This window comes from Cupressus sempervirens, chromosome 3, assembly GCF_028749045.1.
Source record: "Cupressus sempervirens isolate cs-2001-9-10 chromosome 3, ASM2874904v1, whole genome shotgun sequence".
Taxonomy (NCBI): Eukaryota; Viridiplantae; Streptophyta; class Pinopsida; order Cupressales; family Cupressaceae; genus Cupressus; species Cupressus sempervirens.
In genome coordinates this window covers 454867247-454873654 of record NC_143120.1, presented here as the reverse complement: position 1 = coordinate 454873654, position 6408 = coordinate 454867247, and positions in this window count along the sequence as shown.

Genomic DNA, 6408 nt, shown 5'->3' with positions numbered 1-6408 from the left:
TCACATCAGAAAGAGGTCTATGCAAATTTTGAGATTCCTTCCTCATAATGATATAGTCCTGTGTCTCATGGGAATCATAATCATCATTGATAACATCTTCAATTTAAATCTCATCATCAACTTCTTCATCCACATTCTTTAGGCTTCCCACACCTCTTTCCAGTGCCATCATGGTATTCTCATCTTCCCTATTATGATACAAAGGTATCCACTCTTGGTTCTTCGCTACAAAACTCTCATCTTGCTGGGTTGAGTCAACCTGTTTAGAAACATTAGATACCAAAGTCCCCTTCTCAATACCACTACCCTCTTGAGTATTCCCTTGCTCAGATTAGCATTACATAGATTTTACTAAATCATTCAATCCTTTGTGAACCCAATTTTTTTAAAACTTTTTTTGACACCAATCAAAGATGGACATTTTTTTGCCTAATGAGTAAATTTTTGGCAATGAAACTAGGAAAAGGGGATGGATTCATACTCTATCTTCTACTATCAATTTCATAGTTTAGATTTGAGTGAAATAACCTCTGGCATATCCATTCCTTGAAGAATCCCCACACAAATTCTGGCATAAGTCAATCTTCTTCTAGAAACTATAACTGGGTTCATAAAAAGCAGTTCACCAAAAGCATTAGCAATACCTTGAAACACATCCTTTACCCAAAACACTAGAGATAAACTTGGAATTCTAATCCAAAAAAGTGCTTGCATCATAGATTCATCATGAGAGTTCATATTTGGTGACCATTTATGCAATATCAAGGTATGTTTACCCACAACCCAGGGACTATTACATAGAATCTCAAGTTTATCCTTTTAACAAGAAAAACTAAAGGGTAAACATCCTTTAGCCATAGAAGCAATATCCACTTGGCCTTTCAAAGCCTATTTCCTTCTAAAAAAGGCACAAACAACCTTAATATTGGGATTGGCTCCTAAGAACCTCCCCACCAAAGTTGAATCCATTCTAAAAATATTTCTATCTATAATTTGATTCGGGATCTCCAATGTTAACGTACCTTGCTCATCAGAAGAAATATTCTTAACCAGTGGAAAGGAGGACTTACCTGTTGGCTTGATACCAAACAAAATGGACTACTTTTTTGCCAAAAAAAAAAGGCCTAGGACCCCCCTAGATCCTCTATTTTCCTACCTTCATTGGGATCCTTCCCCTTTATGGAGTCCAAAGTCATCCCTACTTGATCTCTAGATCTAGGTGATCCTGCCCCATTCCCTTCCAAATTTTTGAATCCGTCTCTCTTGCTCACCACACCCTACTCTCCCACTCCACTTCCCATCTTCCACCTTCCACCTTCCCCACAACTAATGATATGTTTCCATAGCTATTTATAGTGATTTAAGAAAAATAATAGAAATCTTATCAGACAGCTAATTTCATTTCCTAGGAAAACAATATGCTTGATTGCAAAATCAAGATAAGTGTGAAAATACATATAAACAAATTTCAAAAAAATGATTTTTTTTATAGATTAAAATCTTAAAAATTCTATATCATTTTCTCTATAATCTATATCACTTTCTTTTATGTAGTTAGATCTATCAACAACACTATTTACTTTTATACACATTGTTCTTCTATGACTTTGTAAGATCTCACAGAGAACCAATGCCACAAATAGTTTGTTAATGTAATATCCATCTCTTAATATTATAGAAAGGAACAAAAACATAATATCTTCTTCTATAAACAAATGGTAAAAATAAATATTTTAAAAGATTGACAACTTAAAATTATTGAAACTAAGGTGACATGTGTATTGGAACAAGCTTGTTACAAATAGTTTTGAATCAAAACACAATTATTGTATTAAAACCATCAAAACCATGGTTAAAGATTAGTATAATTTAACATTAAAAAAAAGGTCATAGAAGTATTAAAGATTGGATTAGAAAGAAGCTACTTTTACAATCATCACATGTTAGAAGTTTGAATTCAATAAGACATCTAAATGAATAGGTTATCAAAATACTCTTAACTGCAACCATCCCAACACTTAGAAAAGTATTTAAATAACATGAATACGATATATTAATGACATAGAGTTGATAAGCTAAACCATGGCATAGATAATCAGTCAACCTTAAACATCACACAATAAGGAAGGAATTAAGCTTGGAAAAGTAAGTCAACTTTGACTATTTAACACTTTTAGCCTTTGAATTAAGCCTAAGTGTGTGAAGTTTAAGCCACCCCTAGATGAGCATGGTGATAAGAGGGAAAAAAATAGAGGTGGTGAGTTTTATAAGAATTTATGGAGGGAACCTAGATAATCACCTTCATAATGATATTGGTCCTTCAACAATGCCCTCCATTATTATTACCTTCTTCTTCATGGAATCATCACCAACAAAAGTACCAACATTATGATCCATTCCATCTAACCTCAACACATTAAGACTATCTTCACCATTCTCCAATAAACCATCTAACAATAAATCTATACCAAAATATTTTCATACTTTGTCAAGCTCATCAAAAACTACATCAAAATTGTCAGATTTTCCATTGTGGAGTCCATCAGATACAACATTAATGTTCACTTTCATACCACGTTGATAGGCTTCAACACTTCCACTACTAAAATACCTCTCCTTCATTTCAATGAGGGGGAATACATCCAACCCTTCATCAAATATCTCATTTGGGTTACTCACATCACAATTCTCAAACTCTTCTTTGCTCTTTAGGTCTAACAAGCTTTGTTTAGAAGTAGCATAAGAAAACCCTTTCAAATGCCAAATAAATGTATCTTTTTGCATTATTTTTATGTGGGTACACTTGATCTAACCTAAAATAGCCATCAAAAGAAAGATATATCATTTTTAAGTATTCCACAAGAACATTTTTGACTACCATAAGTAGATTAAGGGACAATCTAAAAAGAAATTGACAAGATCTAAGTGGAGAGAGTCATTATGGCATAAATCATGATGAAAGAATCAATATAATATCTACATACATGTTTCAAATAGATATAAAAATGCAATATCTTTTATAGATATAACATATAAACCCTAATTAAAGCATTTTTTAAAAATCAAGCTTAAAATAAGGGAAGGGAAATATTACAAAGGTTATCTCCCACATGAAAGATCTTGCAAGAAGCCCATCCTTTTACATATAAGGAAGGATCTCATCCTTTGTCATCTCCCACCACATGTTGTTTACAATGTTTAGCTAAACATGTCATTATATTTGTATTAATTCTCATCACATTATCATATTCATATTCATTCTCATCAAAGTCAATGTCATGAAGACCAAGCAATTGTTCAATGCATTTGAAGCCATTGATTTCCAATGTCTCATGACTTCCGACATACAAGGTTAAGGGGAAGAAAGAAAATAGTTTTCTTGTATTATGGAATGTCTAGTAGTAGAGAGATGACATAGTAACTTTAATCATTGCTACCCAAAAGAAAGGTTTTGATTTTTTTCAGTGGGACACCCAACCATTCTTTAATAGAACAAAGTTTTAAAGTTTTAAAATTGGATTTATATATTCTTTGAGTGCTACAATGATTAGGTGTGAACAAACCCTAACCATGCACAATCAATATGCCAAAGTGATGAGAAGAGGCCCATTATTATCTCTCTTCACATATGGAATATAATGGTGCATCTTAAATGACTTTTTCCAATGTAAATAATTGATACATGTTTGATTTTACACATTATTTTCTTTGAATAGTTAAAGTAACAAAAACTATTTCATATGAGTGATTTAAAATTAATTTTTTTATTTAAATAAAGACTCAATAAGGAAGCATTAAAAATGTGGAAAATTTATCTACTAAAATGAAAACTTATATTTTATAGGAGAGATAAAAGTCATTTGTTCCTATTAGGTGTTCTTTTTCCTACTAATTGGAGAGTTGAGGTAGTCACCTCACTAATATACCAGTTTTTATGTTGTTTGTACTTCAACCCTCTAAGTCTTTTTTGTGTACCCATTTGTGAAAATGTCCATGTTTTGTGGTTTGAGGTAACAAAATTATCCCTAAAAAATTAGCAAAAATGTAGAATAATTATATTTAGTATTTGTATATTGTATTCTCAAGTTGGTTCTTTACTAACTTATCACCAAAATGTCTTGAGGTCTTTATGTACAATCTTGTAAAAGTTATAAATGCATTTTCCACTGAACATTTATGCAGATCATTCTTTTCTCATGGATTTCTTTCTCTTTTGAATTTCCTTTGCCTCCTTGCTCTTCTCTTAATATCAATAATCTTGTGTGATATGGAACACCATACCCTCGTATAATTTATGACTAGGTTCCTTTCCACTTTGATGACTCTATCATAAATCAGCTCTATATAATTTCTCTATCCACGTAATGACCAATGTATACCTCTAAACCTCACCACAATCCCTTTCTAATACATTTAGATATTTTCAATTTATGTAAAATTGCATATTTAGTTACCATCCCTATGCTCCTTTTTTATTTACTTATAGACCTCTTCTTATCCATTATATTTGGTTCCAATTGCATTTCAAACCTTATGTTCTATTGAATGTTGAACTTTCCATTTTATCATCCAAAAGTGCAAATTTAATTCCTTGTTCCATATTCTACTCTTCCATTAATCTTCTAACCAATTTTTTTTTGACTCTACAATCATGAATTCTACTCAAACCTCTAATCAACATGAATGAATTTTGATAAGTAGAAAATTGTGAAAATATAGGGCTATATAAAATCAAGACAAGGAAGCCTTAGAATAATAATAAAATAACTAGAATAAAAGATAAATATGATAGAATACATTGCTATGATTTCAACAATCAATTGCAAAAATTACACAATATGCCAATAAAAATTTTTGTAAATTTTTTAATGCAACACTCTTCCATAATTATATTGAATATATAATTTAGATTCATAAGAATACCATAAATGATACTACATAGAATATATATTTTATATAAAAAGAACTATGGTAAGAGAATGACTTGAAGATAAATCAAGACCCACTAGCCATTAAAATCAGAGCTCTCAATGATTCATAAAATTTGAGGACAATGATGAATTATATGTGAAACTTAAAAAGATTGTCTAAATAATAAATAATATGTTACTACTTATTCTAATTCAGCTAGACATGCAAAGTATCTTTTTCAAAATTAAGCATTTTCTCAAACTTGTTTAATTTTAATTTTGTATCTTTGTATGGAGAGATGTTAGTCACCATAGCCAATACATATAGAAAGAAAGGTTGGAGGATTTATTCATTCAATCTTTATTTTTTTAGTGGATTATAAGTATTTTTACATTAATTTAAGGTGGTGTTTTATTGGTAGATTTAGTTTCATGTCTTTAGTTTAGGGTCCTGGCTCCATTCTTATGAGGTGTTCTATCAAAATATCTTATGAAGGCAAAATTTGCTTGACTACTTTTTTCTATTTAAGGTCTCTTTCCGATGTAGATATTTTTATTAGAAAAAGTATTGTGAGAGAGTACAATATCTTAAAAAGATAGAGGTATCACAAGGAATGGAAAATCCCAACAAAAAGATATGAAAAAACCTAGATTAAAATTAGTAAACAAAAATAAATAAATAAATTCAAGGACAAAATTTACCCCTAAAATAACCCCTAGCCACAAAGCGGAAGTCTTGATATACTTCCACTATTGATTTAACTCTTTCAACAAGGTGGGGGTCTTAATAGATTTTCACTCTTAATTTTCATAATTCCTCATGATGTGGAGATTGTTCATGTACCATGATCTTTACAACTAAGTGCACAAAGTTGTGGACCAAAAACATGCCACTCTTTTTTTCCAATCCAAAGAAAATGTGATCATGTAATAACATGACCACAGTATTGCATGATCATGCTATGGTTCAAATAGTGTGAACCATAGGTTTAAAAAAAATTCAAAATAATGTGTGTGTGCTTTTGTAAATTTCCAACATTATATATTTCTATGTAAAACAAATATTCTAAATTTTCAAGTAATGTGTGTGATAAGGGTTCTAAGGACCCCTTATCACACATATAATGGTTTGAATGGATCAAAAGGGGTTATATATTAGCTTATGATCTCTTTTGACCCATTTTATCACATAATTCATTTGTCTTAAGGGATCCCTAGACCCCTTAGCGCACATACAATGGATCCCGGTGAAAAGTGAAATAGAGTACCCTATAACCCCTTTTGACCAATTTGATCTTATAATGTGTGTTTTAAGGGCTGTAAGGAGCCCTTTTCACATATGTATAATGGTTTGAATGGGTCAAAATGGGTTATATGGTATCATATGACCCCTTTTAACCCATTTTATCACAAATGTGTGCCTTAGAGGACTCGTTAGCATACATAATATGATGAAAATGGCTTAAAAGGGGTCATAGGGTACCCTTTGACCCATTTT